At 40.4% G+C, this 22,086-nt stretch overlaps 1 long non-coding RNA gene across 1 annotated transcript in view; it reads left to right on the forward strand.

Moving 5' to 3' along the window:
* Nucleotides 1-21,677, forward strand: part of LOC149268285 (uncharacterized) — a 146,784-nt gene extending 125,107 nt beyond the window's left edge. The window contains exons 3-5 of the long non-coding RNA XR_016271048.1: nt 12,876-12,979; nt 13,042-13,290; nt 20,879-21,677. This is a non-coding gene — a long non-coding RNA (uncharacterized LOC149268285). The remainder of the gene's footprint in view (nt 1-12,875; nt 12,980-13,041; nt 13,291-20,878) is intronic.
* The last annotated feature ends 409 nt before the right edge of the window (nt 21,678-22,086 follow it).

The raw sequence follows: 22,086 nt of genomic DNA on the forward strand, positions 1-22,086 counted from the left end.
GCAGCCTTAGATAAAGGTTCTTCCCCCTTTTGGAAACTCTCCAAAATTGTTAGAAAGAAACACTTAAATATCCCAACATTAGTCAATAATAACATCAGTCACACGACAGAAGAAGAAAAGGCTGAGGCGTTAGCTCAATCCTTTCGACTAAATCATATCGTAGCTGCTGGGCTCGGTGATCCGCTAACTAAAGCCGCTGTCGATGCCTCAATCCTCTCAGTCGCGCAATTATCTATAGAGCCGCTGAATGATTACTTTGTTAGCTCCAGCGTCATAAAAGGTATACTGAAAAAGCTGAAGAAGAAGAAATCTCCAGGTATTGACAAAATTGACAATATATGCTTAAAAACCCTACCTACGAAGGGAATAAAGTTTATTACTTACATAGTCAATAAATGCCTAGAGCTATGCTATTTCCCTTCTGTCTGGAAATGTGCTAAAGTTGTTCCTATTCCAAAACAAAATAAGCCTGTCGAGTTGCTCTCGTCATACAGACCTATTAGTCTTTTGTCGGCAGTCAGCAAAATACTAGAGAAGGTTATCCTAGATAAATTAACTCATTTTGTTGAATCCAATAATATCCTTCCAAGTCACCAGTTTGGATTCAGAAGCAAACACAATACTGTTCAGCCCCTTTATAGAATTAAAAAAATCATTAAAGATAATTTTTCTAGTTCTATGTCAACGGGAATGGTACTGCTAGATATCAAAGCCGCATTTGATTCAGTGTGGCATGACGGCCTAATACACAAAATGCTACATCTTAATTTCCCACCTGCGGCCATAAAGATAATCCAAAGTTATCTAAAAAACAGATCTTTTATTGTATATTTAGGTAATGCTTCATCCACAGCAGTTAACATCTCAGCAGGCTGTCCCCAAGGCTCATGCCTATCCCCTATTCTATATAATATATATACCTCTGATCTCCCAATATTACCTCATTGCACTACCTCGGTCTTTGCGGACGATACAGCAATTCTTTGTGGTGGAATTCTTTCTGCAGATATAGTTCGAAACCTCCAAACAGCATATGACTCTTTAGGTACATATTTCTCTCAATGGAAAATTTTAGTCTGCCCAGAAAAGACCAAGGCTATATTCTTCACAAAAAAACGAAAGGACATCTACGTGCCAATAACAGACATCAGATTGGGCTCGGAATATATAAAGTGGGATCCAAATGTCAGGTACTTGGGTATTACACTGGACAGAAGACTTACATTCAAGGACCATATAACCAATACAAACAAAAAGCTCAAACATATTCTTCGTACGTTATATCCCTTTATAACTAGAAACACGAGACTAAGCATAGAAAACAAAATGTTCTTGTATAGGTCAATTTTCCAATCAGTTACTTTTTACGGTGCACCTGTCTGGTCAGATATAGCCAAATGTCACATAAGTCAATTGCAAATCGCACAAAATAAAATCTTGAAGCTTATTTTGAATCTTCCTTGGCATCATTCCACGTTAGATCTACACTGTCGAGCCAATGTTGAATTGGTAGATATTAGATTATCGCGACTATCGCAAAATTTCATAGCCAAGTGTCATGAATCAACATATTCACATATAAATGAACTGGCATAGCCATTTAATTTTAAGTATTATTTAGTGTTTAAGTTAGTTTGTAATAAATAACCTCGGGGTTTTCTATTTCTTTGATTTTTCCCCCAAATAATTAAGTCATATTATATACCATGTCATATCTCTAAGTAAATATCTAAGCAGAAAAGGCCTAGTTCCTAGTCTAAACTCTTTAATCATTGTATGATACCATTCACAAAAAAAAAACTGTAATTACAACAAAGAGTGAAATAAATTGAAATATTACAAGTTGCAAGTTGTGTGTTGGCTAGCATAGCGCGCGATGCTTGCGGGACGGCCGTAAGGCTTTGCTTCGCAAGCAATATGCGCTATCTTAGCTTGGGACAGTTCGTCTTCTTATTCGCTCGACTCTGCGGAGCTCCATCATCACTGTGGCCCTTTAGCTGAGCTATTCCCCTTTCTTTGCCATCTTGCAATGCTGTTCGCCCTGATAGCATAGTGTCGCACAGGCGACCATTCCATAGGAGAGGCCCCAGCACTGAGCCTTGGGGTACTCCAGCTGACACTGTATGAGTTTGGGGACCCTCACCCGTGTTGTATATCAGTGTTCTTCCTCTGAAGTAGCTCTTTATTATCTCTTTTAGATATTTAGGGATATTATATTGTGACAGCGCATTCAGTATCATATCCCAACTAGCTGTGTTGAAGGCGTTCTTAACGTCTAGGGTCGCGATGATGCAGTATTCCTTTGTCCCATGCCTCCATCTGGTGCCTTGGATGGCGGAAGTTGCCAGACCAACAACTTTTTCTAGAGCATCTGTTGTTGACCGGACCTTCCGGAATCTAAATTGACTTGGTGACAGGCCTCAGGCGCTAGCAATAGCAGTCTCCAGTCTAGAGCAGATCAAGGCGAGGGCCAGCTGTAGCCCACGATTTGGGATCCCGTCCGGCGTGGTTGGTTCTAAGACCTATCAGAGCTACTAAGATTTCTTCGTCTGTAACTAAAACAATTTGAGTGCTCGCTGAACCCTGATTGGCAGACTCGGACTCCGGGGCATGAATGGAGCTTAATCTTTCTGGAAAGAGCGTTTCCACAATCGATTTAAGCTCCAGACGATCCGTCGGCTGCACCTGTTTACCTGCGTATAACTACTATCTTATATACCCTGCCCCAAGGGTCATATTCGGCTGAGTCGCACAACTCTAGAAAGCATTCTCTTTTGCTTTCCCGAATGGCCTTCCTCAACTGTCTTCTGGCTGCCTGGTTTTGTTTTGTTTGTTTTTCGAAAAACGTAGACCTACCCCGAGCCCGTTGATAGCTTCTTCTCGCCTGGATGCATTTGCGACGAATGTCACCTATTTGTGCATTCCACCAATACGTAGGCTCTTGTTGCCGCGTGAACTGCTTGCGGCGTAACATGATGCTATTGCAGGCACTCTGTATTTGGGCCACCATTTGGCATGCTCTGGCCTCAGCATTACCAATTGTGCCCAGAGACTGAATGGCCTCTGAAAAAACCGCGGGGTCAAAAGTATCTAGCCGATACGACTCCCTCCACAAGGTTGACGCCCTGGCAGGTGGCTAACCTATTGTGAACAGAAGTGCCGTATGATCGCTGCCCGTATAGCTATCGCAGTGGCTCCATGTTGCTTCCCGAACGAGGGATGAAGTGACAAAAGTAATGTCAATTACAGATCCGTATCCAGCTCGACTGAAGGTGAACTCGTGACCAGTGTTGAGCAGTGCAACATCTAGTGTCGCGAGAATCTGCAGTAAGATACGGCCTCTGACATTTGTTGCGTGGCTACCCCATTCTAACGCCCATGAGTTAGAATCTTCTGCTATAATGGCCTTCCGACCCCTAGTATCCTCTGCAAGCTCGTCAAGCACCATTGTGGATTCACTGAACTGCATGGTGGGGGTCAGTTGGCAGCTATAGAGCCATAAGTTACCATATCGGCCACGTACAAACCCATTGAATGACTTAACATTCGAAAGTACATTCGTTGTGCTGACACATACCCACAATACAGCTTTGCCATTGGCGTCTTTTGACCATGTCCTATGGCAGGTGGTCCTACAGTGATGATGCTCACTGAGAAAAGCATTTTTCTCTTATGGTCTGCTCTAGTAGATCTTGGGCAGCAACACTGTGATTTAAGTTAAGCTGGAGGAACCTTAACATTTCATTTTACGCTCAGCTTCACGGTAGGACGGGCACTTGAAGCTGCCTGCTGAATGGTCCGTCTGCGTTTCACCTTTCCGGACGCAGAGGCTACATTTTGGTGTCTTGGTGCATGCTTTTGCACTGTGACCCATCTCTCCACATCTGAAACAGGCACCCTTTAGGTCATAGTCGCTGCCGCAGTTGGCTGCAATATATCCATAATCGAAGCACTTAAAACAGCGTTTAGGCTGGTCCAAGGCACGGATACGGCATACTACCCATCCTATTCTAATTTTGGCTTCCCCAATTGGGAGAGCAACCGTAGCTCTTTGCTGTCCACCAAAGGCTGGTCAAAGCGATTTAATAACCTGAACTCTCCTCTAATGGCCTCCAAGATCTTCTCTTTGCTCGCTAGCTCATGCAGGTCGCGAATCTCAATTTGAGCCGATTCGGTAAGTGTTTTACCTACCGCTCGGTCGCCTAAGGCCTTGCCTACAGCTGCGTGCAGGGCCTCAGCGCTATGCTCCGGCTCCTACTCAGTTGCAAGAAAAGATCTCCCTTAGCTGTCTTCCTAATGCCTTGAACGTCGCCGCTCAGATGCTTTATATTTGTGTCGCTCTTGACTACACGAAGCATGTCCGCATAGCGGCAACCACCTACACCTGAAACCGCAACTGCGTCCCTTCTGGGTCGTTTTTGCAGAGGCTTGTGTCCTGACCCCCAAATAAGGCAGTTAAGCCCTCTAGAGTAACTCCTATTTGGACTAACGCTTCTTTTAGTGAGTTGGGTGCCTGGCACTCAACCACTGGGGACTGATTAAAGGTCGACGGCTGCGGCAGCGCCCTCTGTTGTTGCTGCGGTGATCGCTGCAATGAGGAACGACGCGCGAAAGCTTGCAGCTCGTTCTCCACCCTGGCATTCATTTTTTGCTCCGACTGCAACGACGTGAAGCCTGTAGTGGGCAATGGCTACTAATATAATTTGAGTTTACAGACCGCAGTATCTTACACTCAGCTTAACTACAGCAAGAGCCCGAAAGTATGCACTACTTTTAGTAACTGCGTCTTCACTCCAGATGTTAGGTTGCTGTCTTTGCTAAGACTTACCAACTCACAAAAGTTAGTGAGCAGCTAATTGTCCGCTGCCATTTCCAGCACTACTAACAGCTGTTAGAGTGAATGCACCTGATTTTTATTAATTGCGCAAGTGTGACGCCTAGTGACAAAACTTTTCGCGCTTGAAAAAGAAAAGGAAAGAGAAAAACCCTGACGCCAAAACAATGACGCTATTGCCCCTCTCTTGCACCACTGGATTCTACCACCGTGGTACTCCACGAACCGCCGCGCAGTAAGTCTCTGGTAGCATACACGTTTTCTTTAGATATTTCCACTTTCGCAGGGAAAAACTCGGAACAAGCTATAGTCAATGATGGATCACAATAACATCGACCGCATTCCACGAAAACGCTACTCCCGTGTGTGCGTGTGTGTGCTTGCGTGTGAGTTTCTGTGTGTGTGCTTGTGTCTGGTGTAAGTAGAAAGACGCGAAAAATGATTGAAATAGCTATTGCTCGAAGGGTTTAGGGGATCTCGTAGTCGAGCAGTCTTGACTAGAGCTTCCTTATTTGTTAGAGCTAAACTTAGCTAATAAATTACTGATGGGAAGTGAATTAGTATTCCGCAGTCGGTAACGCCCGACTGCAACATTCTTACTTATTATTAAACGAATAAATAAATTAGTTTCAAAGTGAAATAAACTAGTTTCATTTTGTAACTTATCCTGTTTAAATTTATTACATTTTTACTTGTTTTCCGTTTATTTGCTTAACAAGAAACTATTTATTTCCTAATTTGTTCTCTGTTCAGTTGACGTTGCGTTGCTCTTATAATCAAAAATGTCGATTTCTGACTTCATCTCGGCTGCGGACAGACTTATAAAATTTGAGTCCGGCATTGACTATTCTGAGGAGGTTGGTTCCACCACCAAAGCACTACTTCAAGCCTTAGAAATCTGACGGGATCGGGTCAAGGCTCTATGGGAGAAGTCAGAAGGCAGTATGAAGCGTGTTCCAAAGCAGTTATCTGGGGGTCTGGTAGTGGCCAAATTGATGCCATGGAGGCAAAACCACAGCTATTGTTCAGGCATGAACATACGAAGATCGTATACATGTGTACGACGCACTCAATAGTTGGCAGGCGATGGGAAAAGGTGAGGGTCACATAAGCGATTATTTAAGAGACGAGCGCTGAGGCTTATAAACTTAACGATAGGATATGAATAACTAATAGGCCAATGTGGAGTCTTATAAAATCAGGCGATATGCTGAGCCTTACACACTCAGCAATAGACGCACTAGATTTAAAAATGAAATATGCATGAGTCTGGGTAAAACTCAGGTTCAGACGAATAAAAATCAATATGTAACTAAACACCATCATAGTCAAGTTTATTCGATTAGCTATACTGGACTCTTCCGGAGGATGCGCCCTCCACCCCTTGACTAGATGACTATTTGCGCTAGCCAACATTCAGTGATCTGTTCACGGCTATTTACATAAATAATTGCAGAGTATCCTATAAAAAAAGACGGTTGCAGCGGCTTGGGTCTCTTCAAGTGATCGCTTCGAGAATAAGTTGCTGTTAGTCAACAGCTATATTAAAATTCTTCTCAACCTTTCCAAAGTCGCTAAAGAGTCAGGCTCGGCTCTCAGAGAGTTGCATCGAGCATGCTTAGATCTCCACTGAGAACTGGGATTGCATTCTTGTGCTCACTTGAGACTATGTTTAAAATGTTCCAATTTCCAATTATTTCCGCCATATCGTAAATCAGAGGAGAGGTTTGGTATTATTATTTGTTACGAAAGTTCTTCAAATATGTTCTCTCTCATCAAAACATTTGTTTTTCACTTGTCCACTATAACCCTTCAGGCATACTGTCTCTTTCAACCGACAGAGTTCTCAGTAAGAGTTAACAGACGTGTTTTTTTTTTTTTTTTTTTGTGCTCTAAAAATTTGCCTCTTGTCTTATTAAATAAGTTTCATTAAAGTTTCACATAATTACGGTCGGTTGATTATTGCAAAGATCTTCTTATTCTTGTGAAAGGGGTTTTCCGTGAAAAAATTTTTTTTCTTGGTCCGTGTATAGCACGCGTATATAGAGTTTTGTTTTAAATATCGATAACTTGCCCCTTTATTTTGTTATCGATTAAAAACATTATCGAAAACCAGTAATAAATTTATATCTCCTATTATATGCATTTTATACAATTTCGATTTTTAACAAAATTTACCCCCCCCTAATTCACCCCTCACCCTCACATTTGTAAAAGGCGTATTTCATATACTAGGGACTTGTGCTTTGGCAAATATATGCATATCCGTGTTATAATCATGATCTGAAAGTTTCATGAATCGTATGTCCATAACAAAGTTTATTAAACAATTAAATTGTCATAGAAGCGCACACTGCAACCCACGCGTATTTATGCGTGGGTGCTTGTGTGTGTTTGTATATGTGTGTGTGTAAATGCTTGTGTATGTGTGTGTATGCGTGTGTGTGTATGTATGCCTGTGTGTGCGTGCGTTTGTTTTTTTTTTTTATTTTGTTTATTCGTTTATTGACAATCTTATTATATTACAAGTTGCAAGTTGTGTGTTGGCTAGCATAGCGCGCGATGCTTGCGGGACGGCCGTAAGGCTTTGCTTCGCAAGCAATATGCGCTATCTTAGCTTGGGACAGTTCGTCTTCTTATTTGCTCGACTCTGCGGAGCTCCATCATCACTGTGGCCCTTTAGCTGAGCTATTCCCCTTTCTTTGCCATCTTGCAATGCTGTTCGCCCTGATAGCATAGTGTCGCACAGGCGACCATTCCATAGGAGAGGCCCCAGCACTGAGCCTTGGGGTACTCCAGCTGACACTGTATGAGTTTGGGGACCCTCACCCGTGTTGTATACCAGTGTTCTTCCTCTGAAGTAGCTCTTTATTATCTCTTTTAGATATTTAGGGATATTATATTGTGACAGCGCATTCAGTATCATATCCCAACTAGCTGTGTTGAAGGCGTTCTTAACGTCTAGGGTCGCGATGATGCAGTATTCCTTTGTCCCGTGCCTCCATCTGGTGCCTTGGATGGCGGAAGTTGCCAGACCAAAAACTTTTCTAGAGCATCTGTTGTTGACCGGACCTTCCGGAATCCAAATTGACTTCGTGACAGGCCTCAGGCGCTAGCAATAGCAGTCTCCAGTCTAAAGCAGATCAAGGCGAGGGCCAGCTGTAGCCCACGATTTGGGATCCCGTCCGGCGCTGGAGCTGTGTTGGTTCTAAGACCTATCAGAGCTACTAAGATTTCTTCGTCTGTAACTAAAACAATTTGAGTGCTCGCTGAGCCCTGATTGGCAGACTCGGACTCCGGGGCATGAATGGAGCTTAATCTTTCTGGAAAGAGCGTTTCCACAATCGATTTAAGCTCCAGACGATCCGTCGGCTGCACCTGTTTACCTGCGTATAACTACTATCTTATATACCCTGCCCCAAGGGTCATATTCGGCTGAGTCGCACAACTCTAGAAAGCATTCTCTTTTGCTTTCCCGAATGGCCTTCTTCAACTGTCTTCTGGCTGCCTGGTTTTATTTTGTTTGTTTTTCGAAAAACGTAGACCTACCCCGAGCCCCGAGCTTGCGGCGTAGCATGATGCTATTGCAGGCACTCTGTGTTTGGGCCACCATTTGGCATGCTCTGGCCTCAGCATTACCAATTGTGCCCAGAGACTGAATGGCCTCTGAAAAAACCGCGGGGTCAAAAGTATCTAGCCGATACGACTCCCTCCACAAGGTTGACGCCCTGGCAGGTGGCTAACCTATTGTGAACAGAAGTGCCGTATGATCGCTGCCCGTATAGCTATCGCAGTGGCTCCATGTTGCTTCCCGAACGAGGGATGAAGTGACAAAAGTAATGTCAATTACAGATCCGTATCCAGCTCGACTGAAGGTGAACTCGTGACCAGTGTTGAGCAGTGCAACATCTAGTGTCGCGAGAATCTGCAGTAAGATACGGCCTCTGACATTTGTTGCGTGGCTACCCCATTCTAACGCCCATGAGTTAAAATCTTCTGCTATAATGGCCTTCCGACCCCTAGTATCCTCTGCAAGCTCGTCAAGCACCATTGTGGATTCACTGAACTGCATGGTGGGGGTCAGTTGGCAGCTATAGAGCCATAAGTTACCATATCGGCCACGTACAAACCCATTGAATGACTTAACATTCGAAAGTACATTCGTTGTGCTGACACATACCCACAATACAGCTTTGCCATTGGCGTCTTTTGACCATGTCCTATGGCAGGTGGTCCTACAGTGATGAGGCTCACTGAGAAAAGCATTTTTCTCTTATGGTCTGCTCTAGTAGATCTTGGGCAGCAACACTGTGATTTAAGTTAAGCTGGAGGAACCTTAACATTTCATTTTACGCTCAGCTTCACGGTAGGATGGGCACTTGAAGCTGCCTGCTGAATGGTCGGTCCGTCTGCGTTTCACCTTTCCGGACGCAGAGGCTACATTTTGGTGTCTTGGTGCATGCTTTTGCACTGTGACCCATCTCTCCACATCTGAAACAGGCACCCTTTAGGTCATAGTCGCTGCCGCAGTTGGCTGCAATATATCCATAATCGAAGCACTTAAAACAGCGTTTAGGCTGGTCCAAGGCACGGATACGGCATACTACCCATCCTATTCTAATTTTGGCTTCCCCAATTGGGAGAGCAACCGTAGCTCTTTGCTGTCCACCAAAGGCTGGTCAAAGCGATTTAATAACCTGAACTCTACTCTAATGGCCTCCAAGATCTTCTCTTTGCTCGCTAGCTCATGCAGGTCGCGAATCTCAATTTGAGCCGATTCGGTAAGTGTTTTACCTACCGCTCGGTCGCCTAAGGCCTTGCCTACAGCTGCGTGCAGGGCCTCAGCGCTATGCTCCGGCTCCTACTCAGTTGCAAGAAAAGATCTCCCTTAGCTGTCTTCCTAATGCCTTGAACGTCGCCGCTCAGATGCTTTATATTTGTGTCGCTCTTGACTACACGAAGCATGTCCGCATAGCGGCAACCACCTACACCTGAAACCGCAACTGCGTCCCTTCTGGGTCGTTTTTGCAGAGGCTTGTGTCCTGACCCCCAAATAAGGCAGTTAAGCCCTCTAGAGTAACTCCTATTTGGACTAACGCTTCTTTTAGTGAGTTGGGTGCCTGGCACTCAACCACTGGGGACTGATTAAAGGTCGACGGCTGCGGCAGCGCCCTCTGTTGTTGCTGCGGTGATCGCTGCAATGAGGAACGACGCGCGAAAGCTTGCAGCTCGTTCTCCACCCTGGCATTCATTTTTTGCTCCGACTGCAACGACGTGAAGCCTGTAGTGGGCAATGGCTACTAATATAATTTGAGTTTACAGACCGCAGTATCTTACACTCAGCTTAACTACAGCAAGAGCCCGAAAGTATGCACTACTTTTAGTAACTGCGTCTTCACTCCAGATGTTAGGTTGCTGTCTTTGCTAAGACTTACCAACTCACAAAAGTTAGTGAGCAGCTAATTGTCCGCTGCCATTTCCAGCACTACTAACAGCTGTTAGAGTGAATGCACCTGATTTTTATTAATTGCGCAAGTGTGACGCCTAGTGACAAAACTTTTCGCGCTTGAAAAAGAAAAGGAAAGAGAAAAGCCCTGACGCCAAAACAATGACGCTATTGCCCCTCTCTTGCACCACTGGATTCTACCACCGTGGTACTCCACGAACCGCCGCGCAGTAAGTCTCTGGTAGCATACACGTTTTCTTTAGATATTTCCACTTTCGCAGGGAAAAACTCGGAACAAGCTATAGTCAATGATGGATCACAATAACATCGACCGCATTCCATGAAAACGCTACTCCCGTGTGTGCGTGTGTGTGCTTGCGTGTGAGTTTCTGTGTGTGTGCTTGTGTCTGGTGTAAGTAGAAAGACGCGAAAAATGATTGAAATAGCTATTGCTCGAAGGGTTTAGGGGATCTCGTAGTCGAGCAGTCTTGACTAGAGTTTCCTTATTTGTTAGAGATAAACTTAGCTAATAAATTACTGATGGGAAGTGAATTAGTATTCCGCAGTCGGTAACGCCCGACTGCAACATTCTTACTTATTATTAAACGAATAAATAAATTAGTTTCAAAGCGAAATAAACTAGTTTCATTTTGTAACTTATCCTGTTTAAATTTATTACATTTTTACTTGTATTCCGTTTATTTGCTTAACAAGAAACTATTTATTTCCTAATTTGTTCTCTGTTCAGTTGACGTTGCGTTGCTCTTATAATCAAAAATGTCGATTTCTGACTTCATCTCGGCTGCGGACAGACTTATAAAATTTGAGTCCGGCATTGACTATTCTGAGGAGGTTGGTTCCACCACCAAAGCACTACTTCAAGCCTTAGAAATCTGACGGGATCGGGTCAAGGCTCTATGGGAGAAGTCAGAAGGCAGTATGAAGCGTGTTCCAAAGCAGTTATCTGGGGGTCTGGTAGTGGCCAAATTGATGCCATGGAGGCAAAACCACAGCTATTGTTCAATAGCACTCAATAGTTGGCAGGCGATGGGAAAAGATGAGGGTCACATAAGCGATTATTTAAGAGACGAGCGCTGAGGCTTATAAACTTAACGATAGGATATGAATAACTAATAGGCCAATGTGGAGTCTTATAAAATCAGGCGATATGCTGAGCCTTACACACTCAGCAATAGACGCACTAGATTTAAAAATGAAATATGCATGAGTCTGGGTAAAACTCAGGTTCAGACGAATAAAAATCAATATGTAACTAAACACCATCATAGTCAAGTTTATTCGATTAGCTATACTGGACTCTTCCGGAGGATGCGCCCTCCACCCCTTGACTAGATGACTATTTGCGCTAGCCAAAATTCAGTGATCTGTTCACGGCTATTTACATAAATAATTGCAGAGTATCCTATAAAAAAAGACGGTTGCAGCGGCTTGGGTCTCTTCAAGTGATCGCTTCGAGAATAAGTTGCTGTTAGTCAACAGCTATATTAAAATTCTTCTCAACCTTTCCAAAGTCGCTAAAGAGTCAGGCTCGGCTCTCAGAGAGTTGCATCGAGCATGCTTAGATCTCCACTGAGAACTGGGATTGCATTCTTGTGCTCACTTGAGACTATGTTTAAAATGCTCCAATCTCAGTTCCGAGATTCTCAAACGAATGATTTCGCACAGAACGGAAGTGGACATAATCAGCACAAAATGCAATCTGTGTTCAAACAAATCATCCAATCCGATTCTGCCTTTGTTTTTACCAACTATCTATCCATGAGCGAGAGATCTACTTCAAATCAAAGTAGCTTTGCCTAAACTGTTTCGCTAAGGGTCACCAGTTACGAGAGTGTACCTGTACGCACAGTTGTTTTAAATGCAATGGCATAACACTGTCCTCCAAAGGGACAATAGTCCTCAAAGCGCTAGTGCATTCTCAATAGCTCCCATTTCGACTGATGTTATGTCTAAAGTCCAAACATATCTGGCTGCTAACACGCGAGGTGTCCTCCTCAGCACGGCGGTGATCAATATATGCAATTTCGGCACAATCTATACCGTTCGTGCTTTAGTCAATTTAGGGTCCAATTTCCAATAATTTTTAAGCGAATAATACAAAAGATCAGCTGCACTTCAAATCCGTATGGACTCAAGTTTCCAGCAGTTACAGCTCATGCAGGTAGGTAGCCTCGCTTCGTCTCCGATTCCGCAACTTTTATTGAACCAGCTTCCGAATATTCAGCTGGGTTCTGCAAAGATTCGGAAATTGATGTCCTTAAAGGTGCCTATAACCTGCCGATTTTTATTCAGGGATTTTACGATCAGATTATTTGTGGACCTCTTATAGGTCTAGAGACGGGTTTCGGTAGGGTACTGATAGGTATTCACAGACGATACCAGGAACGGTCTACTCCTTCATAGCTCAAGTTTCTGTTTCGAAAGAGGCAAACCATCAGTCTCTTTCAACCATGTCATCTGCCGTAAATCTTCCATTCCGAGTTCCCGACATTAACATGCCGAGAGTGAAGCTCGTTTTCAATGAGCTCCTTCCATCATTGAATGATAAAAACTTGAATCATATTCTTCTTTCAGGTCCAACATACCAACCCGACCCACGTACTCCTTGTAATGTCCAACCAACTTCAAGTCGTTCTGACGAGCAGGAAATTGATACTCTTACTTAATCGATTTTCAAGGTAAATAAGCCGTTCTCAAAAGATAGCAAGCTTCCCGGATACAATTCTTTCCGCGTATACAGAGGAGTCCACCGGATCTCCGGAACTGCCGGCACTTTCTGGTCCCTTCAGAGGAGAAGCGGATGCGTGTGGAAGTTGGAACTGTTTGGCTGCCCCCGTCTCGACCCCTAAGAAGGCAACCACAGCTCTGCAGACGGCCTCATCCACCATAAGGTCTTCAGCAATCCACCAATGGCAAACGTAATGCTCCGCACAGAAAGAGTTCTCCAGCTACGAGGACGACATGAACATGCACATATTTAAGCACATAAGTACATAAATGCTTCTATAACTGATACCCACAATTAAAAGTATGTATGTATGTAAGTGTGTACAGTTCATATCCACCAAATGCAAATGCTGGGCTTTAAAACTGCTACAAGCACACAGGCATATAAATGCTCATACGTGTAGCAAGGGACTGTAAGTGTGTGTGTGCATGCTCGTCACGAAAACATTTTCTTTATCCGCACCAACGCTTTCTTGAAATACATTTTTTACATGTTGGGTATTCAAAATCTGATAATTACTAAATCTTTGTATTCATCAAATGTGCAAGAAAAAGATAGCCAATATATTTTTCATTATTATAAATTTATTTCAAACAAGTAAGAAGGCTCTAGTCGAGACTGCTCGCCTAGAAGATACCCGGAACCCTCCAAACTGATATTCTACTCATTCTGCACTTCTTTTCTGCACACTCATCCACACGCAAGTATATCACGCGCTCTGCTGACTGCGTAGTTAGCAGCGATTGCGATTGGGCTGCGCTGCAATGTGGGCAATATTATGAGATCTTATTTGTTGAATTATTTCTTTAGTAGACATACAATCGTAACCCTTTATACAGCCTTGTTGCATATCTGCAAGATACCGTTTAAATGGAGTTGTTTCGCAATGGGTATCAAGAAAGTGGTATGGGAGTTTTTTTTTGTAAGTCAGAAATATGTGTTTTTTAGATTTTTTAGCTGGTCACACTATTCCACATGTCTAGCCAATTTACTGAATTGTGTATATGGTGTCCAAATCAATTTTATATTTGCAAATTTTTTTAATAACAACCATTTTTAATTTGCGAAATAACTATAACTATATTAATAATGCGTTTGTCATCAAGTTTTTGGTTTTGTTGTTGTGTATTGTAAGTCTTGAATATCGATATGTTGCAGATATGCAACAAAGTACTATTAGGCCTCCTTTTTGCACTATCAATATTGTTGTATTTATGCAACGTACCATTTATTGTGCTTACTACTATATACTTCTTTTGTTTTTTTGTGTTATTATGTGTTACTATGAATTTATTTTGGATTGTCTTATGTGCTTTATGTTCTTCTTTGAGGCCAACCTACACATATGTATATTTTTGTAGACAGTATTTCTTACTTAGGAATAATATCCGAAAATGGATTGAAACCTTCGGAAATCGTAAGCCTTTTAATAGTTTGGAGGGCGAGGACGAATTCGATTTTTCTGCCAATGAAGAAAGTGATTTCGATCCAGACAGAGAAGAATTGGATGGTACGGATGAGGACATTGATGAGCATGATGAACGTGCTGACGTTGATGTAACCATTGCTTCAAATAGCACTATGCTATAGCACGCTGCTATGGAGACAACGCAACTTATTATCGAATGAGTGTCAACTGCGGCTGCTCGCGAATACTGCCTTGCCTCTTAAAGTAATGAAGCTTTCGGACCCATACAATTCTTTTAATATCTGTTTCCAAAGCACTTTTTTGAGCATATTTCAAATTAAACCCATTTGTACATTCGCCAAAAAGACCCCAATGGAAGTTTAGATTTCACTTTGATGGAGATTCGAAAATTTGTTGGAATTGTATTGTATATGTCCATTTCACGTCTTCCACGAATCTACTAGTCTAATAATATGGGGCTGCTATGCACATAAGAACCACACATTATGTCGCAAAAAAAATTCGAAACTATAAGACGTCATGTGCATTTTAGCAATAATGATAATATTTTGCCTTTGATTCTCGCCAATCACGATCGGCTTTGCAAAAACAGGCCAATTATCCAGGAACTAATCAACAATTTTCAAAAAGTTCCTATGGAGCAGTTTTTGTGTGTCGACGAGGAGATTTGTTCAACCAAAGCTAGAAATCATATGAAAAGATACAACCCGAACAAGCCTCATAAATGGGGACATAGAATTTATGTTCTTAGCGGCCATTCAGGCTTCTGCTGTAAGTTTGAGATAGATCTAGGAAATGAAAACAAAGTTTTGCTTAAAGAACCATCTAGGTGCGGCATCAAACTGTGTTTTTAGAATGGTCAGAGAAGTGTCCAGGCATCAGAACTTTCGAATTTATTTTGACAATTTTTTCAATTCATTGCCCCTTTTGAAATACTTAGCGGATGAAGGTATTTTAGCTTTGGGTACTATACGAAGAAACAGAATTCCAAATAACAAAGCAATTGATAATATTAATTTGAAGAAACATCCAAAGAGTACGTCTGTAGAATATGTCGCTGACTTTTAATAGTTGACAAATACTCGTCGTCCTGATCAAGAATATACATACTTAATGGGGTCTGCGATAATTCTTTCTGCCCGTTACATACTTTTTCACAAAACCATTTTAAAAAAGACTCATTACATAAAATTTCAATATTTGAATGCAAAAACATTATTTTGCTCACCATATCATCTGTGGTTGCAATTTTACAGCGTCTATAATTTATTAGGTTTCTGGCAACCGAAGAGTTGGGGAAATTGTTGCTTGTTGCTTATCAACCAATTCAGAACATTGAATTCTGCACTGGTATATTAAAATTTTCATAACATTCCACCTAGGAATAATGTTATCAATTTGATTAGTCTACGTTGCAATGTATTGTACAATGCATTGTGCAAAATATTAAATTTATCTGTCAGTTTCTTTAAGTGAGTACAGTAAAATGTTGTACAACATTTTTCTTGACAGTTGAATATACTGTATAGTACAAAATGAGTACAGTATTTTTGAGAACACTTTACTACTGTACAGTACTATGGTGCTGGAAATGAATACATTCATGCAGATCTGTAGTATATAAGTCAGTGGTTGTCTTCGGGTGTAAGTAGATCAATCCTCTCGTCCAGCGACGGTACTTATAATCTTCGCTGAATAGAACATAGGGAGATTTTGGTGGAGAGTCTTACTTATGCTCCCGTTACGTTTGGCCCTGTGGCTCAAAGGTTCAAATGAGTTATGGCAAATTATGATATCAAAGTGCCGGAGCACTGTTCGACTTTATTAGGGAACGTTTGTTACAGAACTGAACTATGAACTATGGCATAAGCTGAAGATCAATGCTAAGCTACAAAACCAAAATGGGGAAGCCGACTCAGCATAAACAACAATTGCACAGAGTCAAGTGTCGGGTTACCCTGGCCAACTTGATTGGGGCTCTGAGTTTATGCATCTTATTCAATACTTAAATACGATTCTTATGTGATAACTACACCCCCCTCAAGCTTCTGACCGTCCCCGGACACCTTGTAGCCATTGATGATTCCTTGCTACTACCCCTTCACCAACACTTTTGTAAAAGGCGTATTTCAAATAGTAAAGACTTGTGCTTTGGCAAGTGCACGCATAGTATATAATTACGATCTGAAAGTTTCATGAAGATCGTATGTCCATAAAAAAAAGTTATAAACAATTAAGTTTTCATAGTAAGCGCACACTGCAGCCCATGCGTGTTTATGCGTGGGTGCGTATGTGTTTGTGCGTATGCGTGTGTGCGTGTTTCTTCTGTAAGCAGAAAGACGCAAAAAATGATTGAAATAGCTTTTGCTCGAAGGGTTCAGGGGATCTCGTAGTCGAGCAGTCTCGACTAGAGCTTTCTTACCTGTTCCTTTATAAAATCGTCAAAATTTTGAAAAACGAAAAACAAGTGTATTTTTTATTTTCAGTTTTCTATCTGATAAAACAAACCGCATCAAAATCGGACGTGGTGCCATATAAAGGGTTAATGAAACTTTCAGAGCGTAATTATATAATTTAAATGTATGTTAATGTGTGTACATACCAAAGAAAAAGTCTCTAGTACTTGAAATATAGGGAGCGAAGGGGGAGTGGTATCCAAAATCTGTAAATTACAAAATCTTCGTATCGATTAACTGTATATACACAGTAAGTCTCTAGGTCTAAAAGTGTTCAAATTAGGCTGAAAAAAAAACCAAATTAAAATTTTCGATTATTCTCAATAAAAAAGTTATCGTACAAGCTATCGAAAAAATATGATACCCTTGTACTGCGTATGGTACACACGAGAATGCATGCCAAATTTCAGCTCTCTAGCTCTTATAACTTCTGAGATCGACGCACTCACACGGACGGACGGACAGGGCTATATCAGCTCGTCATCCTGATAATGAATATATATACTTTGTGGGATCTGCCACGCCTCCATCTCCCTGTTACATACATTTCAACAAAACCATTATACCCTGATTTCCCATTGAAAATGGGTTCAGGGTATAAAAAATTTAATTCTCTAGCTCTTATATCTTCTGAGATCGACGCGTTCAATTATACGGACGGACGGACGAGCTAAATCGACTTAGCTCGTCGCACTGATCAATAATATATAGTAGAATCCGGTTATAGCGACATTCCGACGATTTTACGTCGCTATACCCGGAGGACGCTTTAACCAGAAAGAGTAAAAACTATTTTTATTTTTATTTTTTTTTTTTACGGTTGCCATGTTCGTAATAGCTTTTACTATAAAACAATTTAAATTTTTAATTAAAACAACCATTTTTTATAAACTTATTTTAATAACATGGCTCAGAAACATTTTTGTGACGTCGGCATTGTACTCTGTCTCTCTCCCTCTCTATGTGTTAGCAGCATTTGTGGCATTGCTACGCACACAGGCAAGGGTACTGATCACTGATCAATACATACATTTCTAACAGAGTCTTTTTATGCTTAAATTTGTTGTCATTATTTCGGGATTTTTTTTTCACCACGTCATAATTACCGGTGATTGACTCAAAAATATGAAAAAAAAAATCGTCGGCATAAGCGGATTGTCGTTAAAAGCGGAGACGTACTAAGCGGAGGCTCTTTCATATAAGTTTGAATGGGGACCAACCAAGACATCGAATTTTCGTCGACATAACCGGTTGGACGCTTTAAGCGGAGTCGTTATAACCGGATTCTACTGTATATACTTTGTGGAGTCTGCCACGCCTTCTTGTGCCTGTTACATACATTTCAACAAAACCATTATATCCTGATTTCCCATTGAAAATGGGTTCAGGGTATAAAAACACAGCCATTATTTAAATTGATAAAAACAAGTACATTTAAAGAGCACAAAGTAAACACGTCTGCTAGCTCTCACTGAGAACTCTCCATATTCTGCGATTGATTAACAATGATGGATGATCAATTAGCTGAAGCATACTAACAAACAAAATTGTATAAAATTCATATAAGTATTCATATAATTTGGAGACTAAATTTATAACTGATTTTCGATCATGTTTTTAATTGTTAAGAAAATAACGGGGCAAGTTATCGATATTTAAAGCAGAACTCGATATGCGCGTGCTATACACGGACCCAGGAAAATATTTTAAGTCTCAAGTCTTCCTATATCTTCTGAGATCGACGCGTTCATACATACGGACGGACGGACAGACCTTCGTTTATGGGGTCTGCCACGCCTCCTTCTGCCTGCTACATTCTTTTAACAAAACCATTATACCCTGATTTCCCACTTTCAATGGGCTCAGGGTATAAAAATATGTCAAAAATTCTGGTGAATTTGGAGCCGGTATCCAAAATATAACAAATATCGAAATTGTAGAAAAATCTCTAGCTCTTATATCTTTCGAAATCGACGCGTTAAAACATATATACATATACATATATACCTTGTGGGGTCTGCGATGATTCCTTCTGCCTGTTACATACCTCTCAAGAAAACCATTATAGTCTGATTTCCAATATACAATGGGTTCAGGGTATAAAAAGCAATTCATTAAAAAACATAACAAACTACGAATTAACCCTTTCACAAGATCTTTGATCTTTGATTTTTAGCTTGACACCAAAGTATTATTTAATTGCCATACATATCTTTTAAATTATAAAGGTATGATACAAGTCATATATTTACAATTAATTACTCATATACACTGGCGTCATCAGGTTAGCGCCCCCCTTTACACTCAATCTCAAAGCTGAATAAAAGCTAAACCATCAGAGCTTCATATTAAAATTTTTTATTATACTACGTCTATTTATCTTTAAAATAAAAAATGGCAACTGTAGCAGTAGGGAATAATTTGTATTTTTTTTTTTTTTTAATTTAAAAAAAAAAAAAAAAAAAATTAACATAAATTTGGTAATCAGATTAGCGCCCTGAGTTAAAATCAATTTATTTAAGTTAATGACCAAAAATAACACCTGTATTTTAAGCTATTATTATTTTTAAGTAGTATTAGTAGTACGTAGTGCCGTTTTTTGTTTGAAATTCCTTCAAAAATTCGATTAGAATTGGAATTATAAAGTTATTCAATATAATTCAAGGATATGGTTAACCAAGCGTGTTCAATACCTTGGATTAACTCTGTCTTTGTACTATAATGCTCATATACTTTCCTGACCAACGTTTCCAATGATATTAAGATCGAGTGAGTATGGTGGCCACTCCATGAGATCAATTTTTTGGCCCTGACTCCAGGACTTCACGGATCGGGCGGTCTGAATTGGAGCATTATCATGCTGGAAACCCTAATGCCGGTTTTCAGACAGGTTATAGAAATGCGGAGCAGCAGTTTTAAACACTGTGTTATAGTCCTATGCGTTCATGCGCGATGTCAAAAATTTAAGCTTGCATGTGCTGTAGTAAGATATTGCTACCTACACCAATGTCACACCACCCCCCCGCCGCAGCGGCTTGGCAAACCGTTACAAATAATGTTCTTCTATGAGTAGGTCACGGATATAATAATTATAGCCATCAGTTCCTTCCAAATTCAATTTTTCTCATCAGAAAAGACAACATGCTGCCATTGGGTAGAACACGTCATGTTCACCCGGGCAAAATTAATGTGTATTTCTTTTCTCAGCATATCGACTGGTGTGTTTTTTTTTTTTACATTCTGTTTCTTTAAGTAATTAACTTTCTTAATTGCTCTTTGGACCGTTGATAAGCCCGTCTTAACCCCGATTTTATCCCTAATCTTGCTGGTCGATTCGTGGGATTTCGAAGCTTCTATTTTCTTGTGAAATCACTTGATTATTGCCGCTTACGTAGTTATTTCCATAGTTTTCCTTATTTGTAAGAAAATCGCCAATTAGTTTTCTGTTTTTTTCAGGGGTTTCAGCAATTTTATGGTAGCATAGTCCAGATTCAAAGTATGCCTCAATCTTAGATTTTCAACCAAAGATAAAACTGTTTCCTTACCCATACTATAAATATATTGAATACTTTGAGCTTCACAAACAATTTGGTGAGCGTAATTGCCAAAATAAGCAAGATAATTACAATTGCATTTGGGGCGCTAATCTGATGACACAAAATAAGTACATGCATTCTTTGCGAAAATAAAGAAGATTAGAAAATAAAATATAACGGGTTTTCACTCGCGCTTTTTTTTTTTTTTTTGGTATGAGAGACACTCATATGATGATAATTAAATCAAAACAAAAATTTAGAAGTTGCGTGCAATAGGCAAAGCGAAAAACGTCAAAGGAAATGAGTGTAAGGGGGGGCGCTAACCTGATGACGCGCAGTGTATATATATATATATATATATATATATATATATATATATATATATATATATATATATATATATATTTAATTTTTTTTATTATTCACAGTACTCGTTATGGAATAAATATTTATGGAGATGAGTCAAAAAGTTATCCACAAGCACCTCCACGTAATAAAAAACGGCCAACGATGATTACAGAGATTCAAACGCAAAAAACATCCTCATCCGCAAGATCGTTGAGTACTGAGCGCCAATTATTTCTGCCATATCCTAAATCAGAGAAGAGGTTTGTTATTGATATTTATTACGAAAGTTCCTTAAATGTTTTGTGCTTATTCTTCTGAAATCGACGCGTTCAAACATACTAACAAACAGACAGACGGACAGGGCTAAATCAACTCAGCTCGTTGCCCTGATCAAGATCCTTCTGCCTGTTACATACAAACCATTATACCCTGATTTACCATTTTCAATGGGTTCAGGGTATAATAAGTAAAATGTTGAAATTTTTTTTTTTTTTTTCGACTTATTGTGTATGGAAGTTGTATATGCCATAGCTATGGCATCACTCACTATGCGACCGTCGGACCGTATTTATCATGCGTCCGTATATAATGTGCGGATATCGAGTTTATCATAAAAAATCGATAACCCATCACCGGTATGCATTATAGATAAAAAAAACCTTATCTATTTTAAAATTATATCTCCTACATCTTTAAATCTAGAGTATGTATGTATTAAATATATTAAATATATGCATGTTATACAACTTCCATTTTCTGTTAAAATTTACCCCCACCCCTATATCACATTTGTAAAAGGCGTATTTCAAATACTAGAGACTTGTGCATTGGCAAATGCATTCATATCCACGTCATAATAATAATTTGAAAGTTTTATGAAAAAAGTACATCCACAAGAATTTATGCATGGATACGGTGCTTTGAGTGTATACTATACATATTTCGTATCGAATGCTAATGCAAAATTGGCAAGTCCACGAAGCCAATAAAGAATTCTTGTTGAAAGTATAATATGAATACAAATTCAAAATTATCTCCGAAGAGAAATGGGAATTTTAGTGGATATGCCTACGGCAACATCAGGCAATACCAATAATGGCAATACAGCCAGAAAATTTTTCCAACAACCAATCTTAGCTTCTAATATGGTTGGAGTAACTACTGATTTAATTAACCGACTAACCGTTATTTTACGAAAAATGGCATGCCAATTTTCATGGGAAACAGCCAAACTGTTTGCAAATTAGTACCCTTGGTACTTGGTACCCATATGCCATCACTTCATAAA

The sequence above is a fragment of the Drosophila arizonae genome, chromosome X (genome assembly GCF_054131065.1).
Source record: "Drosophila arizonae isolate 15081-1271.41 chromosome X, UAZ_ARI_1.0, whole genome shotgun sequence".
Lineage (NCBI taxonomy): Eukaryota > Metazoa > Arthropoda > Insecta > Diptera > Drosophilidae > Drosophila > Drosophila arizonae.